Consider the following 25,698-nt stretch of genomic DNA (forward strand, 5'->3'; position numbering starts at 1 on the left):
AAAATTTATTAAGGATAGATGAGAGTTCTTTAAACGATAAAAAAGACTAGAAAAAAATTTAAAGGTTCTAGCAGCATAAATTAGAAAGATTGAAAGATGAAATAATAAAATTATGGAAAAAAAAAAGTTCAGCTAAACAGATGCGAAGGAGAAAGAAAAGGTATGAAAGAAAATATGAGTAGGTGATAGATGAATTCTTGTTATAAATAAAATGAGTAAAATGAGGATGATAGAGCAAAAGTTGCGTTGATAACAAAAATGCACTTAGAACGAAAGCATTTTGAGCTAGAAAAAGTATAAATAAAAAATAAAGTTATGGAACATGAGATATTTTTGGAGACAAGGTAAAAAATGGAATCAAAAATAAGAGAATAGGAAGATGAGAAAATAATAAATGAAATGGGTTAGATGAAACAACGAGAATATGAAATGGAAAATTTTATGTGAAAAGAGTTTGGCCCAATAAAAAAAGACAAAAAAAAAACAAATCAAACGATTACAAAAATAAGATAGATAAAAAAAAATAGTAAAGAAAAAGAAAATGATAGACGAGATTTATTATATATTTGAGGAAGAAAAATCTTTTAAGGATAGATGAGAGTTCTTAACGAGAAAAAAAAATGTGTTCGTTAGTGTAAAATTTTTTTAAGAAAATCAAAAGCTGCTGGAAAAATTAATTAAAGGCAACTCCGAAGAAGGATCTTTCGGCCACGATAGTAAGAATCTAAGTGATGAGACAAGGGGGAGATTCAAATAACAAGATGAGAGGCTGGCGAGGACAATGGCAGAAATGATTATAAAATAATAAGAAGAGAAAATGAGAAATGAGGGACGAAAGATAAAACGATACAAAAAAGTGACTAGAAACAAATAGACAGAGGGGTTGTAACAGCAGAAACAAAAAAGATAAAAAGATGAGCAGAAACGAAATAATCGGATGAGAAAAAGAAAGAAATGTAGTCAATAATAAGTTGAGAAGATGATAGACGTTTGGGTTAAGAATAGATTAGAAGTGAGGAAAATAATAAGATCAGAAATTGATTGGTATTAAATTGCATTATTCGTTGACTTTGTTAAGGTAATGAAAAAAATGAGAAGAGGGAGATTGTAAGATAAGAAAATAAAGAAAAAGTATATAATTTAAAGATATATATAAGAAGAAGAGACGAAAAAAAGATGAGTAAACTGATTTGAAGGGGAAATGATAGAGAAGAATTATAAAATTTTCATTGATTCAGTTTTTTTAAAGTGATAAGAAAAAGTGTACTTAAGGATGAAAGTATTTTGAGCTAGTAAAAGTTTAAAAAAAAGGAAAAATAAGGAAAAAGTCTACCAAAAATTGTAATTTGCTAATTGAAAAGTTAAAATAAAAGAAACGAATAATGTTAGCCAATAGGAAAAACCAACTTTAATGTCCTTTAATTTTTATAAGTGCTGTTGAGCAGAGATAGAAGTCACGATTCATAGTGAAAAGGTAAAAAAAAAAAATAATGGTTAAAACAGAAAGACAGAAGTGTAAAATTATATTAATTGATGACGAATGAATATGACATGATAAATAAAAAATGATGCGATAAACCACAATAGAAAAGACAATGTAACTGATTTTAAAATCGGATATTTACGACTAGATTTTAATTTAAAGGAGTTTCTGATATACATTAAATGTCAATGTTTGAAATAAAATACAGACTCCGTTCGTTTTTGGCAACATTCGATTTTGGCAACATTCGATTTTGGCAACATCCGATTTTGGCACATGTGCCAAAATCGAACGGTTTTTAGAATCAACATTACCTTTTAATTTTCCTTATAACAGGACTAATTTAATTTAAACAAACACAATAAATACGTTTTTATGTTCTGAATTAGTGATAAAATGCAACAATAAAAACAAAAGTTTTTTTTTTTTAATTATAAAGTACTCAAAAATGACAAAAAGATGAAAAATTCAAAAAGTTAAAAAACAAATTCTAGCAAAAGACTGAAAATGACAAAAAACAACTCAAACATGATGGAGAACGACAAAAACAGCAAATATGACAAATTAAAACAAACATTATGAACAAAACAAGAAAAGCGGAAAATGCTTCAAAAACATGATGAAAAAATTTAAAAATGACTACAAATGGTCGAAAATTGAACAAAAATAACGTGTTTGATAATGATTACAGTTATTTTGTAAAAATAACTGAAAAAAAGTTGAGAAAAAAAACCGTTCGATTTTGGCAACATTCGATTTTGGCAACACAAAATGTACGGGCGTGTTGCCAAAATCGAACGGGGTCTGTATATATCAAACAATATTTTTTCTATTTAATTGATTTATGTTTTTTGGCAAAAATTTAGAATGAAGAGTAGGCGAGGAGAGGGATGTAGAGAATAGGAACAATGAGAATTAAATTATTAAAAAAAATGACAGTTCAAAATATAATTTTGGGTGGTTTGAGAATAATGAAGTCTAATTAACACAACTAGTATCTACGTTGTCTGTGAACCGACGAGAAGAGATAGTCCGACAAATTTGATCAGGATTTACTACCACTAGTGAATCTGCACGATGTGGAGAGGTTGGATTGGTGCAATTCCCAACGGCTTCTCCGAGTGAAAAAAAACGAACGAGCCGAGTCAGTTGATAGAATATTGTTGCGACGGACGGACGTTAAGTAAGTTTCTTCGAAAGACATCCTGAATCGCCCGGACTGACTACGAAGGAAGGAAAAATCCACCGGACACGACAGCCCCGAGTCTTTATGATAAGAGGTCTGGTCTCGAGTCGCAAGAGGAGAGATCAGGCCTTTAATCAATAAGAGAAGGGTTATAAGTGGTCACCTCGAGTCACTACGAGGAGAGATCAGACCTCGAGTCGCGTAAGGAGAGATCGGACCTCGAACCGTGCGTAGGAGAGGTCAATCTCGAGTCGATGCGAGAAGTGGTCGGATCTCGAGTCGTTAAAGGAGAGTTCAGGTCTCGAGTCGCGAAAAGGAGAAGTTTATGTGGGAATCTTGAGTCATTGTGAGAAGATGTCGATTCTCAAGTCGTTAAAGGTGAGTTCAGGCGTCGAATCATAAGGATTAGAGGTTTTGATGGAAGTGGTCTCTTTAATAAGCATTGCCTTGGAGCACACAAGCCTCCCACTATTGAAACATAATTTAAGGAGCGGGAAGTATACACGGAGTGTATCACGAGTCTTTACATTGTACCCTTTGACCCAGAGTAGCAAACCGGGGGGGGACGCGGTGGTTCGCCGTGCCTTGTAATACAATCCGTAAACCGGGATTTACCACCTGTGGTTACCAACTTGAAAAAGGACATCTTGGTCCTTCGGATCAAGGTAAAAAAAACAAATTCAAATCCAGGATTTTGATCCTGTATTATAATCAGTATCAATCAGGATAAATGAGCAGAAAAGATCAAGATCTAGGATCTAGAATCTGACATCATGACTCAAGATGCGATTTTAAGAACATGATCAGAATCGAAATCCAGACTCAGGATCCAGGATTAAGATTTGGAGTCAAGGCCAAAATTAGGACACAGGAATTGGAATCGTGAACCAGGATTAAGGTTAAAATCAATATTCAGAATCGGGATCAGAGTCCAGTGTAAAGATCAGGATCCGTGAATGAAACGAGATTATAATCATTGATTAAGATTTAAACAAAAGTCCAGCATCAGCATCAGAGAATCCGAGATCAAGATCCAGAATCAGGATCAGGATCAGGATCGGGATCAGGATCAAAGTTAGAGTAGGGATCGCACTCAGTGTACTCAAAACCTGCTCCAAAACAGGATCGATTTCAAGTACCATAATTTATGTTGATGTGATAAAGATGAAATCGTGACCTGCCACAAAAAAATATGTTAACTCTACTGTCGTGGATTCTTTAAAAACTTCAACTAAAAAAACGACTTTTGAGCTTTCAAAAAAATATGGTTGGATTTTTATGTGTTTATCGATTCACTTTCCTAGAATAGAAAATCTTTTTAAAGTAATGAATATGTTGCTTGTGATATAGCTCAGTTGGAAAGTCAGTTGTTTCCTTAGCCGATGTCCGTGAGCTCGAACCTAAGATTAAACATCGACCACAGTTATACCGGATAAGTTTTTCAATGACTGTTCGCCAACTGCATCTTTGATATAAAGCGCAAATGACATAAAGATTATAGAACGACTATAATCGAAACAAAAAAAAGCTTATGAATATTTCTCAACGACAACATTTTTCGGAATTTTTCGTACACCAGTGGATCAACTGGCAATCCATTTATTCACTCCTCAACCATGGCTGTGAGCGGATCCCGAGGTACCATTATCGAGAGTTGTAATCATCAATTACTACTGCTACTGCTGCTGAGAATTTCCAAACTGGTCCCTGTGGATTCAACAAGGTGTGTCCTGGCCGATTGCTCTCTACCAGAGATGAAACCAGCCCACCAAAACTGTTCCATCAGAAATTTCTTGCAACATCCAACGCATTTGGAACGAATGACATCCAGCCCAGGAGAAGGGACTCTTGCGCATTTGATCGGCAGCACTGAGCATATGAAATGTATTCGAATTAAAATTTTCCGGACGTATCACATGTACGAGCAGATGCTGTATGAGACGCTGACTATTGAATCTGATTGTGGACGTATTCATAAACCCTACTCGTTAAATTTTGTTATAGTAACCGAACCAAACGGTATGCTGAAGTGTTTAGAACGGAATGGTCCATTTTTTAAAAAAATGAACTACTGCTACCCTTTCAAGGATCATATCAGATTGAGTGCCGTCAGTGGTACTGGAATCAGGCTGGAAAATATAGATCCCAAAACAAATTCGACGCTGTTTGGTTACAGCTTGACACGGAAGTTATCATTCTTCGAATGCGATTGTAAGCGTTACGGGAAAATTTCGACGGAGTTGAAAAATTGTAACAAACTTGTGACGGACTATCAGGTTGCCGTATATCTGGCTGTGGTCGTTGTCATCAGTTTGGGATCAGTGATTATCTTGATCAAAATCTACAAACGAAAACAGTTGGTGGGAGCACATACTTAATGGTTTTGAGATCAATTTCAGTTAATAAAACAAAAAATATATTTAGTCCTCAAGATGTTCAACGTAAAAAGAAAAGTGGTTCAAACGATACAATCAACAATGAAATTTCTTGGACTAATTTCATATTTTAAAAAAGTTACTAATTTAATAAAAAAAAATACTACTACTGGTTGGCTGTAGTCTACACACTTAATCTTTTCTCCTGTGATCGAGACGATTTTGTCCTGTATTTTCAACAGCTGAAATTACAGGACAAATCTCGGTACAGAAAAAGTGCTCAGGGAAACAACTGTCAAATCTACCTGTGAGTTCGAAAAAGCGTTCTACCGGGATTTTCAGTTAAACTAGAAATCTTTTCCCTCGCTTTTTATTTATTTTTTTAAAATTAAAATAAATCCCAATGCACTATTAAAAAAACAAAAACAATTGTTAGGCAAATAGATCGAAATTTATTTTGAAATGTTTATCAATACTTTTTTTTTCATTTTAAAGTATCGTTTTGCTATGTGGACACATCATAACCTCAACCCAAAACACAGGCGGGACACTTAATCTGTAAATAAAAAAAAATATTGTTAATATATTCACGGCATCGCTGGTTGACACTTATGCATACCAAGGCGCCGTGCGAACCTGGCATTTAAGACCTTGGGTTCAGGGGTGGTGGCCTATAAGATCCCACACCGGGGGAAAGCATCTTGCGTCCGATCAGCCTCATTCTCGAAAGCTGCAATCATGAACTTTGCTGGAACCTGGTCCCAGTTGCACGTTGTTCCGTTCTCTGAAACAACAATTTTTCTTTCGGCCAAATGTTCTGCGCAAGTACACCACTAATTCAACACAACAAATGGTAAATGTTACAGAAAATGGCGAGTTAAAATGTTCCGCGGTAAAAAAGATGACCGAAAAAAGTAATCACGGAAGAGAAAATACAACTGTCTTTTCTCCAACGTCACGGAGGAATCCCTTCCCGGATTCGGACGACTTCCTACACTCAAATGAGAATTCTTTCGAATTTCAGGATCGAGTGATTGTCAAGAGATTCGGTTAACTTTTTTCCCGTGGCCCAGAAAAACTCTTGTTTTTTTGACAGTTCAAGTGTCATTTCGAGCCGTTTTCCTGTAATTCAGATGATTTTGTCCCGAGTGGAATAATTGCAATCTTAGTGTGTACAGCCTGTAGATATATAATTTTTTGCCATTGTCCCAGATTTCCTGAAATTTGATCAACTTTTTACACTTGCCGATAGTTCCGGTTACGAATCCAAACAAGCCATGGAAGATTCGAGTTGTATTCGACGCAGCAGCCAAGGTCAACGGAGTTTTACTCGGTTTGTTTCTACTTACGGATCCCCATCAGCTAAGGTCCGTGTTATCAGTCCGAGAGTTCGGCGTTGGAGACATTCGAGAAATGTTATTCCAGGTCGCCATGAAGAAGCGTGACCAGCAAAGCCAGATGATTTTGTGGACCAGTGTTGCTGAGAGTGGAGATCCCAAGGTGTACGTAGTGACGGTGATGACATTTGGGGTGGCATGTTCTTCAAGCAGTGAAGAACCGAAACGCTGATTGATTAGAGGCGCAGTATCCTGGGGTGGTGCAGTGCAATAAATATGAGTACTACGAGGATGACATGCTGATATGCGTCGAAACTGAGGAGGCTGGCTTTCAAATTCCAGTGGAAAGTCTACATAAGGAGCCTACGCTGCAACTGCCCATTCAAGTTGGCATCGGCAACTTCTTGATCTACCTCAAGATTCTGCTGCAGGAGATTTGGCGCTCTGATTTTGGCTGGGACGACGTGATGAACGCACGACTAACCGAAAAGTGGCTGACGTGGATCGAAACTCTGCCGAATGTCCGACAGGTCAGGCAGGATTCCTCGTTGCTACCGTACTACGACATCCGCTGAATCCAGTTATAACGTCGAACTCCACATCTTCTGTGATACAAGCGAGAATGGAATGGCTGCCGCAGCGTACTTCAGATTCGAGGAAGAAGGGAAGGTGGAGTGTGCTCTGATCGGATCGAATACTGGTGTGGCGCCGTTGAAAATTCTAAGTCGCAAAGGCTACCCAATCCCCAGTCTAAATAGCAGTTGTTGGTTCCGTGAACCAGACTTCTTGTGAAATCCCGAAAGTGCATGGCCCTGCGACGGTGGAGATCAAGGGACAACCATGGAGGAAATCCGTCCTAAGGTGCTCCATCATGCAGTTTCCATACCAACAATCGACTTCTAACGCTTCTCAATTGTGTATGTACAGTTTTACTTTCTGAACATCCGCAGGAGGAAAGAGAAAGCGCCTTTGGAGTTAGGCGCGCTAACTCAGAAGATGTTGAAGCTTGCAGAAGATTCGATCTACCGGTTCGTTTAATGACAGGCCTATCCCGACGATATTCAAATCCTGCTGAGCCACGCGGCACGAGTAAAGTCATAGCAACGTTCCATGGCACAAATCTTAATGCGTACATGTTTAATAATTTTTCCTTGGACGGCTTCGATGCTACTGGATCAAAACTTGGAATTTGGTCTCCAAACGAGCGAAGCAGTTTCCAGAATAGAACGAATTCACGAATAGTAAATGGAGGGATCGTAAGCAGTATGGATCACGAAATTGCTTCGAAATCCTTGTAATAAAGCAAGCTTAACGTCCAGGATTAAAATAGGATTCAGAATCAGAACCAGCGCCCAGAATATGGGATCGAGGATAAGGATTGGTATCCACAAACAGGTGTCAGCATCTGAGAACAGGTGATCCGGATATGAGTCAAGGTGCAGGCCCTTAAACGGGAATCAGGATCCAAAATCCACGATAAAGATCAAGATCTTGATTAGAGTTCCAGGAGAGACTTGGATGCAGGATCGGGATCAGCATCAGGGTAAGTGAGAAGGATGGAAATCAATGATCCAGAATTCAGGATCAGGATCTAAGAATCGGATTCAAAACCAGGACGAGAATTCAGTATCGTGATGAGGCAGAATCAAGACTTAGAAACCAAACTCATGAACCAGGATCAGGGTTGAAGTTGGGATCCAAAATCAGGAACCGAGTCCAGTATCAAGAACGAGATCCAGAAGCTGTTATGTGATGAGAATTCAAAATAAGAATCCTAGATCAGGGTCGTGATCAGGGTCAATATAAAGAATAAGTTCCAGAAGAAGAATTGGAATCAGAGCTGCAGTCGGGTGTTCTTCCAAAACCTCTTCAGTAAAATAATATTCCACTGAAATTGGCAGGAGCATGGCAACCGTTCTTCAATTTCTCGGACATCCCACAGGGCAGAAACATATATTTTTAACTAATGAGTATTTCTCAACGACCATAATTGGTTAAGATGGTTTCGTCTTCCATTGAATCTACTGGTAAATGATTTATTCACTCCTCAACCATGGCCAGAGACGGACATCGAAGCCCCGTAGTCAAAAGTGGTAGTCAACAATTTGTGCAGCTACTGCTGCTGAGAATATTAAGATTGGTCCCAGTGGGATCTTCAAGGTGTGTCCTTTCCGATTGCTCACTACCAATGATAGAACCAACCCATCAAAATTGTTCCATCAGAGATTTCACACTAAATTCATTATACGTGGAAAATATTACATCCAGTGAAAGTGGAGGAACTTTCCCGCATTTGATCCGCAGCACTGAGCATATGAGATGCATTAAAATAGGTATTTTCTTGAGTAATCATAATAATGGGCAGATATTTGATTACCAAATGTTGACCTTTAGTTTTAATTGTGTGTACCCTTGTTCATGTATGTCCTACGAATTATATTACGAAATAGTCACCGAGCCAAATGGAATCCTTAAATGCTTAGATGGTAATGGAAAAATTTCTAGAACATTGAATAAGTGCAACCCTTACAATGATCATCTCAGATTGCGCGCCATGAGTGATACTGAAATGTTGGTGGAGAATATAGATCCTCAAACAAATTTGACGCTCTCTAGTGTAAGGTTGAAACATAAGTCCACCCCCGAATGCCGTTGTAAGCTTTACAGGATTTTGAGCGAGTTGGAAATTTGTAGCAATCATGTGACGGAATATCAAGTTGCCGTATACTTTGCTGTAATCGGTGTTATCAGTTTGGTTTCAGTGATTTTCTCGAAAAAAATCTTCCACCGAAAACATATGGTTCAAGCGATTACTTAACGATGCTGAGATCATATTTCAGTTGGCTTAGAAAGCAAAACAAAATGTTAACCGGATTCTTCAGATGTTAACGGGTTCTTAAAAAATGTTTGAGAAGATCAAAAAAGTTGTGCAGTGTCTTGTTTCTGGGTATTTTAATACAGGTCGTACGTCTTTGTACATCGAAGATCATAGAGTGGACAATAAAGCTAAGAGAGCTTGAAAGCTGGCATTTTATCAATAAGCCCCTTTTTGGTGAATAAACTGTTGTAAAACTCTAAAATAGTTTTTTTTAAACGAAAGTAAGTACCTTTTCAAGTAGGCTAACGGCTCTGACTCTTATCCAGATAAGCGTGAAAACTTAACAACGTGGAAGGTTTTTGAGGCATATATCGTCAACTGGGGCATCATGCCAAACTTTTTAACTTCAATGGCTTCTAAAATTCTCAATGTCCACAGATACCACTTGTACATCAAAAGTTTTAAGGTTGATAAGACATCAAACTGACGTAGTCAGGAAAAATAATGGTTTCACCAGTTATTTTTAAATTTACAAAAACATGCGATTCTCCCCCTAAAGCATCGATCATCCAAAATCTGGACGCACTGTTTATTATACCATAGCGCTCCTAGTTGTCGGATCTGGAATGTTTTGACAGTACTTTCTTTGGAAATGTTTTCTCTATCAGTGCTGAAAATTTCATAATGATTCGTTTTGTTCCATTAAAGTCACACGTAATGGAAGCCGCGAGGCGAAAATTAATTTTGGACACCCACGTCAAAACCCGACGTGGTCTGATTCAAAAATCGTGAAATCTGATTTTGGGTGGCTTCCTGGCCAAAAATTTTACAAAGCCACTGGTTCAAATTCGTTTTTGCCGATAAGTTGGCAAGAAAGTGTTTGATCTGGCAAGGTATTTGCAGCTGCGGACGAAAAACCCCGGTTTTTGTGAAAAACAAGACCATGGACTCCGAAATGTACAAGGAGGAGTGCCTTAAAAAACATTATTTTTCGTACATTAGATCTCACAAAGGACCAGTAAAGTTTTCGCCAGATTTAACATGCTGCCACTACAGCTAGGAGGTACTACAGTGGTATTGGGCCAACGGGTGGATTTTGTCGAAAAGGACATCAAAACATTTTTATTTCGTTTACATAGCTCCGAGATAGACCCTTTTTATTGCGTCCAGATTTTGCGTGATCCATGCTTTACCAGGAAAAAGGGGTAGGTTGGAATCAGCTTTGTTTTTAATGAAAAATCAAATGAAAACTTTTCAAAATTTACAGATTTCGATACATTTGTGATATTATAACACATAAAGCACCAAATGCAGTAATTTGTGCTTTTGTTCGAATCAAATTTTACATTGTTGCTGTCGAAAATGATTTTAAAGTAAAAGCACACATTTTTGGGTGAAAAATACTACTAGAAATCTACTAAGGAGTGTATTCGCAAAAAAAGTGCAACATCGATGGAAATCGATGAAATTTTCAGACAGCTACCTAGCAATATAATGTGTATGTGTTCAAAATTTGGTGACAATCTGTCAAATGGTTTTTGAGATAGCGTCCAATTTTCGACCAAAGTTCTCATGGTAAATTGCTAAAAAAAAGTCCTAGAGGACCCAATAGTGAGCTAAAAATTTAATAAAAAGTGAAGTAAATTGATTCCATGAAGCGAGAGGAACAAGAACAAGGTTTTTTCAAGCTCGATCCGAATATATGAATAGATAAAAAGGCAAACTATTCTGACTGCTTCGTTGAGCTGACTTATAAATAGGCCTGACTTCATTGCTACAAGGTAGAAAAGCTGCTCATCGCTAAAATAAACAAAATACGGTGATCAAATCGTACGCAAAATATTTGGACTGCAGAATCATAATCCGGGATCAAAGTTGACGTCAGGATCCAGTAGAAGAAATCGAGTACATTATCGAGATCGAGATCGAGATCCAGAATCTAAATCGAAATAATGATGCAGGAAAATCATAGTCTATGATAAGAAACCAGAATCAAAATCGAAGATCAGGGCGGGATCAGGATCAGTATAAGGATTGGGTCCAAAAGCAGAATTGGAATCAGAACCTGGATCAGGTTCCTCAAAAAGTCTTTTATCCGCAGGTAAATGTTCTACAAAATCCATTCAAATTAAAAAAAAGTACGACTTTGGTTCTCCTTCGTAAAGTAACGTTGAACCATTCAGTAATAATCGATTAACGTTGGCAAAGGCGTTTATTTTTAACTGATGATTTTTTTCCCTCATATTCCAATGAATCTACAAAAAAATGATTTATTCACTCCTCCACCATGGCCTTGGACGGACACCGGAGTATCGTTGCCGGAAGTATTTCTCCAAAGTTGCTACTGCTAGTGCTGCTGAGAATGTTGAGCTTGGTCCCGGGGGATTCGACAATGTGTGTCCTTTCCGATTGCTCCTTGTCAATGATGGAACCAGCCCACCAAAATTGCACCATTAAAGATTTCGACCCAGGTTTAATGTATGTGGAAAAAAAGTCATCCAACCAAGGAGAAGGAGCTTTTTCGCTTTTGATCAGCAGCATTGAACATATGAGATGTATTCAAATAAGAATTGATTGGCTAGTCTTCAGAAAGACACCAAAAAAAGAGGTGTTAGTCATTGAATTTGATTGTAGAGGTATCGGTTTTAACTACAAATCATATTATGACATAGTCACCGAACCAAACGGAATTCTGAAATGCTTCAATGGCCCAATCCAAACCACTTTTTGCAACCCTTTTGACGATCATCTTAGATTGAGTGCCATCAGTGGAACTGAAATGTTGGTGGAAAATATAGATCCCAGATCAAATTTGACGCTATTTAGTGCAAAGTTGAAAAAAACGTCAACTTTAAAAGATTGCGATTGTGAGGTATACAACAAGATTGTAATGAGCTGGGAAAGTTGTAGCAAACTTGTGATAAAATATCAAGTTGCCCCATATCTAGCTGTGATCGGTGTCATAAGTTTGGTGTCAGCGATTTTGTTGAGAAAAATCTGCCATGGAAAACTCGCGGTTCGAGCCATAACTTAAAGATGTATCGTGTGACAAACATCTATTTGCATCCCCCTGTGACACTAGTGTGTGTGAAAAATGTTTCAACTAGAGGTTGAACCCCAACCCGTTAACTCTTATTTGGCGCTAGTGTGATGTCGAAAAAATTTCAGGGAAGCCGATAGGATCTGAAAAACCCACTAGATTTTCAAGATGATTATTAAAAAAATGTGTGTTTGAAAAAAAAAACCGTAACAAAGCTGTTAAAATAGAAAATAAAGCTATCGGAAAGAGAGCAAAAGCAAGTATTTTAAGTTAAGCATTATTTGAAGGATGTGTTTAGGTTGGTGAATGAACAAAAAAATATCCTTTGTTTAATTCGAACGAAAATCCCACAATATTTCCTGACACGATTTTCCTAAATCTAACTTGTCGAAGAGTGCTCATGAGCTTAATATTAGGGTACGAGAAATATTCTTAAGATAGAATGAGTCCCCTCCCTTCTTCCAGTGAGGAGATAGGAATAGGGGAGAGGGCTCCGTTACAATTATTAGCGTAACTGGAAAAGTAATCGTATAAATGGAATTCGACACGGGAAGATACTTGGGTACGAGAAACGTTTACATGATTATTTGAGACCCTCCCATTTTCTAATGGGGTGATGAGAATGGGGAGGAGTTCTTCCATATATTTTTTGTGTTACCAAATAAAAAGGCATGTGGAAACAAATTGGTGGTCCGATCTAGCCCAAATTGTACATGGGACCTTTTGTTTCATAAGTCGGCTAATTTGGGCAACTCTTGTCCTCGTGCTAAGATTACTAAAGGGCAGAGGTAGGCATTAAAACGCTATTCGCTAGTTAGTTCGCTACATTTTTGTTGAATATTTATTTTTTAACTTTATTTCTGAAGAACTTACGGCTCAAAAAACTCTATCACTTTATAGAAAATAACATTTATCAGCATTCCTGCTTGAATAATTGCACCTAGTAGAGTTTGTTTATCCATTTTTTTCAACTGAAATCCCGTAAGAAAATAAATTTGTCGACAAAAAAGTAGCGGACTAATTAGCGATTAGCGATTTAACGCCAGACACTGGAAAAAAGCATGTATCAGCATTCCATAGCGCTTTAATGCCGAACACTGCTAAAGGGTGATACGGGCTCTTATTCTGCGCCTCGAGTGACGTGACGATAGTCGAGTCACCCAAGTCACTCTATTCCAGCAGTCGGTTTAGGTGAGGAACGTCACTTCGGATGAGCTTTGTGAGTTCTTACCCTATTCTCGTAGTCAGCGTGGGTGAGAATCGTCGCATTCGGGTGACGATTTTAGGTGACAATTGTTGGTACCTTTTCAGGTCGCGCCGAGATAGAAATTCAATGAAAAATTTATGAAACAGGGAATAATTTGGCTCTAAAAGTTCAACAACATTAAAGTATGACCATTTTAAAAACAATTTTCACGAACAAATCTAGATTCGCTGAACTAATTCGGCAATCAATAAGGATTGTCGGTACCTTTTCAGGTGGTGACGAAAAAGAAATTTAACAGAAAATTTATGTACACGGGAATGAAAGGCTCTAAATAGTTTATTAAATGATAAAGAATGATAGTTTTGAATATGTATGATTTTTTTATTTATTGAAATTTTCTTGGGCGCAGCCTCGAAGATGGCGCAGTCATGTTGTAAGTTTTTGTCCAGTTCTAAGATTGCGAGCACTTTTCCAAATCTAAAAAACAATAAAATCCATTAGTAAAGAATCAGTAAGCCACAATCAACTAACTGTTCGGATCGATAATTTCCGGCATGCCACGGTGGTAACCTCGGTTGGGGAAAATATTTAAACCGGCACCATTCGGAGCCGTCGGCATCTGATTTTGTTTTTTCGGCAATAATACCCAAATCCGAACCCAGCTTTGATAAGCGAAATTTCTACTTACGTCGCACAAATCGTCCGTTTATCATCCTCAAGCAGCTTGCTGTGACCGTACCATCCGATGATGGCCATTTTCGAATCGAAATTCTAAACCGTTACACAAAAAACTAATCCGGAAAATCCGAAGCGAAAGCAAAATAATCAAAACAGCACCAGCTAAATTGTACCATTTTGACAGATCTGTTCATTCGGCCACTCACCTAGAATAAACCTCTGTCACTTTACCCATATCGACTACGGGAATAAGGTGACATATCTCACGGTGACTCCGAGGTGAGGTGACAATTATCACGTCACGCGCGGCGCAGAATAAGGGCCACGGTCAAAATTTGGTCAAGGGAAAACGCGTGTAAATCGGTGAAATTGCTTATTTAAAAAATCAAATTAAATTTCTTTTTCAAGATTAATTAGTATAAAATTCAGGAAAAATATTCAGTTAGGCTACCGCTTTTCCAAATCCGACTTGCCGGGCCTTACGCTTAACCCCTGCCATCAGATTTTGTACAGCCAGCTTGTCCACCTTCTTCGCCGCAAAAGCCAGTTTGCCTTGAACTGCTGCTCATCCTTAGCAGTTTTTTTGGTCTTCTTTAGGTTCCGCTTGACAATAGCCCAGTATTTCTCAATTGGGCGGAGCTCTGGCGTGTTGGGAGGGTTCTGTTCCTTGGGAACCACCTGCACGTTGTTGGCGGCGTACCAGATATTTCATCGCGAACTTTGACAGTTTCATGTGCTTGAAAATATCTGCTACCTTTCCCCTTCCTTTTGCCGTATAAAACTCCTGTCCCGGAAGCTGCTTGTATTCGGCTTTGACGTAGGTTTCGTCGTCCGTTACCACGCAGTCAAACTTCGTCAGCATCGTCGTGTACAACCTCCGGGATCGCGCTTTGGCCGTCGTATTTTGTTTATCATCGCGATTTGGAGTCACTACCTTCTTGTAAGTCGTAGTCCGGCTCGGTTTTTGGCTCGATGCACGGTTGTAGACAATACACTCAGCTTATTTGCGGCATCTCGGAGAGAGAGGTTAGGGTTTCGCTTGAAACTACCGGCAACTCTCATAGTCGTCTCTGCGGCTTCCGGTTTTCGATTTCCCCCCGATCCAGACTTCCTGGCTGTCGACAAACGTTCCTCAAACACTTAAATTACATTTGTAATGGTTGATTTGGCAACTTTTAGCGATTTTGCCAGCTTTGCGTGCGAGTAGCTAGGGTTTTCGTGATGCGCGAGCAAAATTTTGAAACGCTGCTCTTCTTTCTTGGACGGCATTTTGACAACTGAAGAGTGAATTCCAAAATCAAAATAGGAGCAACATTCCACACACACACACACACACACACACACACACCTTTAAAATGAGGGGTGTTCAGGTTTTTTAAATGCAAAATTGAAAGAAATACGTCAAGTTGATATTGACCAAATTTTGACCGTATCACCCTTTACCCTCAATCGGCTGACGTGTTAGTGACTTAAGCTCGTCATCGATCAACTTTCCCGACCAATGCGAAGCTTTTTTACTAATGAATATTTCGCAACGCCCCAATCCTGTATAACCTCTTCTCTAGGGAATTTTTTTTTCGATTATAGTCGTTTTACCATCTTTATTTCATTCGTGACTTTATCAACGTTGCAGTTGGCGGATCGTTATTGAAAAACTTATCCGGTACAACTGTGTTCGATGTTTTGCTCTTGGGCTCGAACTCGCGGACATCGGCTTAGGAGACAACAGACTTGCCAACTGAGCCATATAACAAGCCCGTTTCACTAGGGAAATGATTATATTTCATATTTCAATAAGTTCAGTAATTGTTTATTTCATTCATTTGCGCTTCAACCATGGCCCCTGGTAGAGATCGTTGTCTCGTTGTTGGAAGTACCAATCAATGTGTACTGTTTCTACTACTGCTGAGAATATCGAAATTGGTCCCAGTGGTTTCGACCAGGTGTGTCCTTTCTGATTGCTCCCTAGCCGTATCGGAACCAGCCCATTTGAATTGTACCATCCATGATTTCAAACTACATGAAATGCATGTTGAGAATATGACATCCGGCTCAGAAGGAGGGGATTTTCAGCATTTAATCAACAGCGCAGAAAATAGATGCATTCGAGTGATATTTTCCTTATCCACGCACGAATATGGGCAGCTGTATTGGAGAATGTTCAGCATTAAATTTTATTGCCAAGATTTGACAATGCCTTACGATTTGCAATTTGAAATTGTCACCGAACCGAATGGAATCTTGAAATGCTTAGACCGAAATGATCCGGTTCTGAGGCTATGGAACAAGTGTAGCCATTTCAATGATTATCTAAGATTGAGTGTAATTAGTGGAACCGAGCTGATGGTGGAAAATATCGATTCCAAAACGAACGTCACGCTGTTTAGTGCTAGATTGAGGAAACTTAAAAACCCTCATTTGATACCAAACTACGCTCCTTGCGATTGTGAGCGTTTCAGGGCGATCCGCGAGAAGTTGATGATGTGTAGCAAACATGTGTCCACCGAATACCATGTTCCCTTACATCTTGTTGTCTTAGTTGTCATCGTTGTGATCAGTTTGATGCTGCTCATTTGCCGGAAAAAGATCTGCAACAGATTGGTTAGAGTGTCTGCTTAACTCTTTTCATAAAAATAATGTATTTTCTGTTGTCCACTGGCATTAAAAATAAGGCTAATTTGGTGAAAATATGGGTCCTTCATGGGCTTGTGACGTGACGTGACTTGTGAAATTTCATCTCGTTGTGCTGACTCTTGAAACCCCTTCATGTTTGAAATTTCAGGCTAGGCGAACTGGAATCGGTCTGCGGAGCTCATCCGAACTTAAGTTTCAATCCTTAAGCCAAGATTAAGTAGTGAAATTTCGCTTGTCACGTCACCCGACTCGTAGAATGTCTCCAATGTTTTTATCCGATCAAAGGCTTAAAAATTGATGTTATAATATCGACCTTTTAAAAATCTTTAAACATAAGTATGTACGGCTACTATTGAATAATTATTCGAAAAGCTAATTATGTTATAAAGATGATAAGTATAAGGTCTTTGTCAATTTCCTGAATTGGGCACCACTCCAACTAATTCTCCGTTCCTCTTTCCGATCCAGGGCGAGCAATAACCTCTTGTCCAGTAGAGCGATCGAACTCTCTCTTGCTCAAAAGAGCATTTATAATTTACTAATCCAGTTTGGGCACCACTCCAATCCAGGAGCGGGATTATGGAACTCAAAACAATCGAGTTTCGTTCGATTCGACCGACTTTGGCATTACCGATCTTGAACGAGCTCGATTCGGATGGAACGTTTCGAGATGATCTACTACCTGGTTTACTCGAAATCTAGTACGTTAAAATTTACAACTCGAACGAGATAGGTAATACCGATTCTAATTCGATTTGAGTTAAAACTCGAAACTAGTATCTCAAATCGAATAGAATTCATAATTTCAACCCAGGTCTCGTCCCTCCCCCTTGCTGAACGCCAAAATCTTTCCTGACTGGATCTCACAACGTGGAATGCCAGACGGCCCGTTTTGAGGACTTACCCGAGATTGATTCACAAGTGACATCATCGATATCTAGTTATTTCAGAAAGCAGTTGTACGAGTGATTGCTACCGCTGATGATGAAAGGTTGTCTCTTGATAATGTTATGGCTATGAAAGCCAGAGGTACATCTAGGATGCCACAGTCATCAATCTGAAATTGACTGATATAATTTTTGAATTATGAAAACATGTTTTTATCGATGGTAGTTGGGTCTTTGTACCGAAAACTGGGTGATAATAAAATCCTGATATTATCCTGTGTTTAAGAGTAATCAATAAATTGTTTTTTTTTAACATTAGTTTGATCAAAATTTTAAACTGTTACCTACTTTTTAAAGTTTCAGTTACTCGAAAGTTTCCCCGCCACCACTGTTCAGCAAAAAAAATTGTTGAATCCCATACTACAGAAACTTGTTCGGTACAGAAGTAAACAATGGAATCGGTGGAAAAACTTACCACAACAAGCGAGAGCGGCGACAACGATGAATTGCTAATAAATTATTCAGCGGCACACCGTTTTCCACTTCCATTCTCGTGTTTTTAGTCTCCCATTCTGATCAGAACCATAGCCGAAGGACGTGAAAATTATGCTTCCCCGGTCAGGTTCTCAACTACCGCAGTAACGGCGATTTGGCATGGTGTTAGTCGTCATGATACTGGGGACGACGGACGTTCCCAAAATATGAGCACTCGGTCGGGTCAATTGGGGTTGTAGTAATATCACCAGTAACTAACTTGTAACTGGCCCATTGAAATAAATTTTCAATGATTATTGCAGGTTGGTATGATTCCGAAGGGGAAAATAAATTATATGTAGGTAAGTCCTGGACGAAATTCGAGCCAAATTGTCGCGCAAAGAGCCTGAAAATTGAATTACAGTAAAAAAAAACCCGGTATAAAAATGGAAAACTGTTTTCGCTTCAACCTTTGTCAAAACCCATTATTTAATAAACGTTTTCCCAGAAGCTCAAGCAGAAATATTGTTTCCGAAAGGAAATTTTGTGAATTTTGCCATTATAACGATATTTGTCTCTTTTGCTTTTTAATTGTGTCATTTTCGTCGTTTTTGTACTTTTTGTAAATTAACTTGATAACTTTTGTAATACTTAGAAATTTGGTCATTTTTGTAAATTTTGTTATTCTTGTAATTTTTGTAATTTTTGGCATTTTTTGTGGTTTTGTCATTTTTGTCGTTATTCTCTCTTTAGCACTTTTGTCATTTTTGTCTTTTTATAATTTTTGTCATTTTAGTGTTCCGTTCAATTGCCAGCAATAATGGGCAATATGTATTTTCATAATGGGAACTTGATCTAGAACTTTTTGTTATTCTTATTGTCGCAGATGCATGTATTCTTATTCCAAAATGAAGGGATATACTTATCAACTTAAAACTCGAAATATTGGCAATGTCGCGATTCCGATTCAAAATTTGAATTATGATATCTCAATTTTCATTTAATTTTACCTTCAGTTATGGAAAAGTAATCCCAAAGTAATTTGTAATTGTTGGCACTTCAAATGAAGCCTAACCGGTGAAGAAAATGTGATCACCATCCCGAGTTGATTTATTGCCGTCCTTAAGATAACAGTTTAGTGAGGTTGTTGATTGCTTGGTTGTATAAGTTACTTAAAATATATTAAAAGTTCAACCTAAAATTAAATCAAATGATTGTAGTAAATATTTCGCTAGAATAAACGTGTAATCTAATGCACTTCCATTGCAGTTTCTAGTTTAATAGACTAAGTTAACCACCAGTATTTCACCATCATTGAAATGAGTTCTTTTTAAAAATCAGTGTTCATGTTCACTTGAACTTGAGCTAAATTTTATTCTAATTCCATTGATCCAAAGTTGGGCAAATTCATCGATGTGTAAAAAATAAATTCGATTACTTTTTAATATTGATTAGTTTAAGTTATTACCTGTTGAGAGTTCCTTATTTTTTTTAAACAAGACACGAACAACCAAGCACTTTTTGGGGATAAAAATAGGAACGTCATTACCCACTTGCCCAGCAAATGTTTCCAAATCACTCCAAACTGTGAAGATTCACAGACTCAACACATTCCACATGGTTTCGAATTTCACCAATCAATCGCTTCAACTGGTCGACAAATTCGTACACACAAATCTGAACCCCAAACACTCTCAGCCTGAATAGGCAGCTCGACGTGAACTGAAGTCGCCCCTGTTGGAAATGACTTATGTGCGACTTTAGCCCTCGTGTTGGTATACTTCTGGCTGATTCATTCAAACGACCAAAAACTGGAACCATAACAAGGAACGAAGAATAAAGCACCGTGCTGTGGTAGCCGAAAAAAAAACGAAAATCGAAAGTCACCTACCTCACCAACCCACCACAAAAGCCACCCAAGTTCGAAAAACCGCTACCCAATTTTCCATGCTGCCGAATTTCGTGAATGACGATGACGACGAACGGCCTTTGATACATATGAACTGTATCTATATACGATATTCGTGTATAGGCTACCAAGGATCGAAGCTTTATGGCCTACAGACATAGCAACACTTCCAGAAAGCAAGGACGCGACGCAATGATGGTGATGCCATGCATAAGCCTAGCTAGCTTGAACACTATGTTTTCTTCTGCTTTTTTGTCATCCGTAAATAAACGGAATCCCTATACAGGGGCAAACCTAGCACGTTAAAGATCATGGTCACACAAATCGTTTGGCGGAAGGAAAAAACCAATTGCTACTGGAAAACCTTAACACAATGTTTCGGATGTATAATTGCTTTCACGGAAAAACGGAAAAAGGTGTGCGCTTCGGAATTATAACGAGCAACAATCACCCTACACGAAGTATATTTATCGTAAGCTTAACTCCGCTTATAAATAAGCCAGCAATCGTTACAAGAACTACCATCGCGGATTACAGCGTAACTTCAAGTCCTGCCCAAAATAATTCTGGAAACACTTGAATAGTCAGCGGAAAGAACCTGGTAAATACTCATACCCAGATGTTTCTGAATGACATTACGGCGAACTATGATCATGGAATTTGCGATCTCTTTGCCCAAAAGTTTTCAAATACCTTCACTAGAGCTTCAACATCCCCAGTGCATTTGGCTAGTGCTGTCAGGAACATTCAGGAACGTTTACTTCTTTTGTGCGTGAAAGCTTTGCTGGAAAATCTCAAACTAATGTTATCTACACCGATCTGTCAGCTGCAGTCGACAAGGTGAACCACGGAAATGCCATTGGAAAACTTGACGCTTAGGGTTCGGTGGTTCTTTGCTTGGCTGGTTTCGCAGTTATTTGAATGGGCGCGAATTGCCTGTTCGAACGGGAGATAACTTTTCCAGGTAGTTCACTGCCTTCTCCGGTGTGCCACAAGGAAGCCATTTGGAACCGATTATTTTTCTAATCTATTTCGACGACGTGCTTTCACTCCTCGATGGCCCAAAACATTGCTATGCTGATGACCTTGAACTGTTTTACACCGTAAACGACTACGACGATATCAATTTTCTGCAAAATCGGTTCAACCTCTTCGCTAATAAGGCATTTCCCACTTGCCAGACGAACAAATGATTTTTAATGATTACATTTTCTCGGCATATCGTGGTATGGTAAACATAACAACAACATTACGCATGTTCAATGACCAGTTATTAACGAAATGAAATTGGCAATGTAATTGTAGTGGTTTTACAAGCCCAACTTGGTGAGGGAAATATAAATTCTTTATTTAATTAATTGTTGATTCATAACAAGTTAAGACATGAAGATATGTTGATGCTTTTAACTGAATAAGTTTTTAAAAGAAAGCATTGAACAGTGCTTATCATCAAACATCAAAATGGCGACCAGTTGGTGTTTACATTTTTCAAAACAAAAACAAAAAGTTACCCTACCACAATCTGTCTCGGGAAATACTCTATTGGTGCGACATCAACTGCTTGGCATTGAATCATAGTAAATGTGCAGTCATCAGTTTTTCTCGTAAGCGGCAGCCTTCAATTGCGGAATACTTCTTTAGAGAACATCCCATCGCATGCGTTCTAGTTGGAGCAGATGGGGTATGCTTGACGACGCCTGGATGCGACGAAAGAAGCGCGGTAGCACCCACCCACAACTGGTCGATTCTATCCCTTCCTGCTTGGATGGGCTTTTAGTTCAACGCGCACCTGGAGCTTCGGTAAAAGCCGGCCTAAATGATCAAGCCTCGTGTATAGTGCGGTGTCATGCACACATTGCTGAACAAACTTTTTTTAATTTTTTTTTGTTTCGATTATAGTCGTTTTACCATCTTTATGGCATTCGCGACTTTATCAACGTTACAGTTGGCGGATCGTTATTGAAAAACTTATCCGGTACAACTGTGTTCGATGTTTACTCTTGGGCTCGAACTCGCGGACAGGAGACAACAGACTTGCCAACTGAGCTATATCACAAGCCGGCTGAACAAACGATTTTTTTAGGTTTACACAGGATTCCGGTTTCAACGATGAGCGGTTAAAAATAACTGCGCGCTATCACTGGCAGCACGCGTATCGGAGGATTGGTCGTTTTGTTCACCAAACTGCTTAGGCCCGTGCGTGATGCACCAAGAACACAAGGCAGATCGATCGAAAACGTTGGAAGCTGGGACACCAAAGCTGGACAATCCAAACAACAAACGCGCGGGTTGCATTTGCGCACACAGTCTAGATCGGTGATGCAAGTTTAGATTTAGATCAACATATATTGATATTTTTTTTCCTAAATAACGTTTAGTCACAGACAAACAGACGGGACACTCCTTTTTCATTCTTCGCAAAACTAGCTGAGAAGCTAGGAAATGCCACCACCAGATAGCGCTGCTTAACTTGTTTGAAGATCACAATTCTCATCAAGGTAGCTCTGTTTATTGTGTAATATTTGTTTAATATTCCTTAACGACCTAAATATATACCTCAAAACAAAAATCCTTTTTGAAGGCGTAAAGAAGGAAAAGCGAGTTTGAATCGGATGGCGGTAGCTGCATTTGTGGTAAAGGGGGATACGGTCACAATTTGGTCAATATTAACTTGACGTATTTCTTTCAATTTTGCATTTAAAAAACCTGAACACTCCTCATTTTGAAGGTGTGTGTGTGTGTGTGAAGAATGTTGCTCCTATTTTGATTATGGAATTCACTCTTCAGTTGTCAAAATGCCGTCCAAGGAAGAAGAGCAGCGTATCAAAATTTTGCTCTCGCATCGCGAAAATCCGAGCTACTCGCACGCAAAGCTGGCAAAATCGCTAAAAGTTTCAAAATCAACCGTTACAAATGTAATTAAAGTGTTTGGGGAACGTTTGTCGACAGCCAGGAAGTCTGGATCGGGGGAAATCGAAAACCGGAAGCCGCTGAGACGACAAAGAGAGTTGCCGGTAGTTTCAAGCGAAACCCTAACCTCTCTCTCCGAGATGCCGCAAATAAACTGGGTGTATCGTCTACAACCGTGCATCGAACCAAAAAACGAGCCGGACTATCGACTTACAAGAAAATAGTGACTCCAAATCGCGATGATAAACAAAATACGACGGCCAAAGCGCAATCCCGGAGGCTGTACACGACGATGCTGACGAAGTTTGACCACAGAGAACCAGAATTCGGGCTGGAGCCCCAACCGTGTGTAAAAATACCAACCGTGATTTCAAAATAAACGACGAGATTTTTGCAATTTAGCTAAGAGCCACCAGATGTCGTTACCGGTACTTTTATTTTTTAAATTTTTTCTACACGCTCAGACGATAGTACCTTCAACGAATGAAAAATGCGCTCAAAGCCAAATTTATTTTCAGTTACTCAATCGGGTATTAAAATAATTGTATGGTTTTTCAGTTTTTGGCCTGTGTTTGTTTTTGTCGACAGAAAATTCACATCAAGACTAAATTGATTTTTTTTTATAATTTAGAGTAAATTTAGATGATGAACACAAATTTAAAAATTCGTTCAGTATTCTTTTTTCTTTCACAAAATTGTTATCTCGGTAGGATTGGTGAACAATTGGCGCATGGTGTTATAGGTTGTCGGTAATTAGTATAATAGAAGGGGGAATATTTGAAGAATTTATAAAATTTTTATATCAAGTTGCTTTTAAATGCCTATTGCTATTCCCTTAAATTCTTAGGATTCTTAGGTGTCCGGGTAACCTCCATGCAATTAATTTGCTCTGTCTAAGAGGCCAAATTCGATATTAAGAAGCTATTCCAATTTTCGGAAGTAGGTACTGAAGTCCTATCCTACTGAAGTTCGAACAAAGATTGGCGGTGATACTTTCGATTAATAAGATTTGAAATGCTTCGCTGTGAGTGAAATTTGATAAAAAAATCTGATCCTTAACAAAAAGTGAAGTTTATCCATTGTATCATAAATTAACACATCATACAGAAATCCTGCGGCAAATGTTGACTGAACTATTTTTTTCAATTATAATTCATATTAAAACAGACACATAATTAAAATCTTATATGAACTATCTCCTCAAACAACTAAATAATATTAGCTTTTTTTCTCAAACAAAATCAGTGGCCCAATACAAAACGAGTACCAAATGAGGCAACATTGCCAAAAGAAAAAGATATCGTTTAAAGAGCATATCTGCTGCAAATTTCATTATGTTGCTTTTTCTGCACCCCAAAAAAAGAAAACTAGCTGAACTCTGTTTTGGTGCAACCTGGAAGTAAATTTCGGGTTATTTATGTTCTGAGTGTTCTCAACTGTTGACAAAAAAAAATCGACAAAAACAGCTGAGTCACTTAGCTAAGAGCCACTAGATGGTGCTGTTTTTAGGCCAATTTTAACGGTTTTAAAATGGCCGACGATTCAAATTCTTACACACGGATTCGACACATATTTGTTCGGGGCCCGTTCTCTGGTTCTCTGTGGTTTGACTGCGTGGTAACGGACGACGAAACCTACGTCAAAGCCGACTACAAGCAGCTTCCGGGACAGGAGTTTTATACGGCAAAAGGAAGGGGAAAGGTAGCAGATATTTCAAGCACATGAAACTGTCAAAGTTCGCGAAGAAATATTTGGTTTGGCAAGCCATCTGTACCTGTGGCTTGAAAAGCAGCATTTTCATAGCTTCCGGGACTGTCAACCAAGAAATTTACGTGAAAGAGTGTTTCAATAAACGTCTGCTGCCTTTCCTGAAGAAACACGGTTGATCCGTACTGTTTTGGCCGGACTTGGCATCTTGCCACTAAGGTAAAAAGGCCATAGAGTGGTACGCCGCCAACAACGTGCAGGTGGTTCCCAAGGACAAAAATCCTCCCAACACGCCAGAGCTCCGCCCAATTGAGAAATACTGGGCTTTTGTCAAGCGGAACCTAAAGAAGACCAAAAAACTGCTAAGAACGAGCAGCAGTTCAAGGCAAACTGGCTTTCTGCGGCTAAGAAGGTGGACAAGGTGGCTGTACAATATCTGATGGCAGGGGTTAAGCGTAAGGCCCGGCAATTCGGATTTGGGAAAGCGGAAGCCTAACTGAATATTTTTCCTGAATTTTATACTAATTAAACTTGAAAAAGAAATTTAATTTGATTTTTTAAGTGAACGATTTCACCGATTTACACGCGTTTTCCCTTAACCAAATTTTGACCGTATCACCCTTTAGTCAGTGTTCCGAAAATCAATCAAAACAAACAGTCGCCGCCTTAAGAATACGGTTCCATCTTCTGTATCGTTTCATGGGTGCACCTCGAGCAGTATCAGAGAATCAGCTGATTTGTTTGCTGAATTTTTCAGCAGCGTATACAGCACCTCAACTTCTGACTGTGCTGATACCTATTTTCGAAATCTGCCGAACTACGACGTCAGGCTACCGCAACCTCTATTTACCGATCAGGAGGTGCTAAACGTTCTCAGTACGCTCGATCCATCAAAAGGTCCAGGTCCAGATGGAATTCCATCTTCGTTGGTTTCGAGAATAGCTGTTTCGCTTGCAACACCGCTTTGTCTAATTTTTAACCGATCCACCTCAGAAGGAGTTTTTCCTAGCCGTTGGAAAATCGCTTCAATTTCTTCAATTCATAAGCCTGGAA

At 38.7% G+C, this 25,698-nt stretch overlaps 1 protein-coding gene across 2 annotated transcripts in view; it reads right to left on the reverse strand.

Annotated features, from left to right (window-relative positions):
• LOC129747900 (plasmanylethanolamine desaturase) overlaps nucleotides 1-19,837 on the reverse strand; it is a 90,166-nt gene extending 70,329 nt beyond the window's left edge. For both annotated transcript variants that reach the window (XM_055742298.1, XM_055742297.1), the window contains exon 1: nucleotides 19,588-19,837. The gene's annotated coding sequence lies outside the window, so the exon portion shown is untranslated. The remainder of the gene's footprint in view (nucleotides 1-19,587) is intronic.
• Nucleotides 19,838-25,698: the final 5,861 nt, after the last annotated feature.

The sequence above is a fragment of the Uranotaenia lowii genome, chromosome 2, assembly GCF_029784155.1.
Source record: "Uranotaenia lowii strain MFRU-FL chromosome 2, ASM2978415v1, whole genome shotgun sequence".
Lineage (NCBI taxonomy): Eukaryota > Metazoa > Arthropoda > Insecta > Diptera > Culicidae > Uranotaenia > Uranotaenia lowii.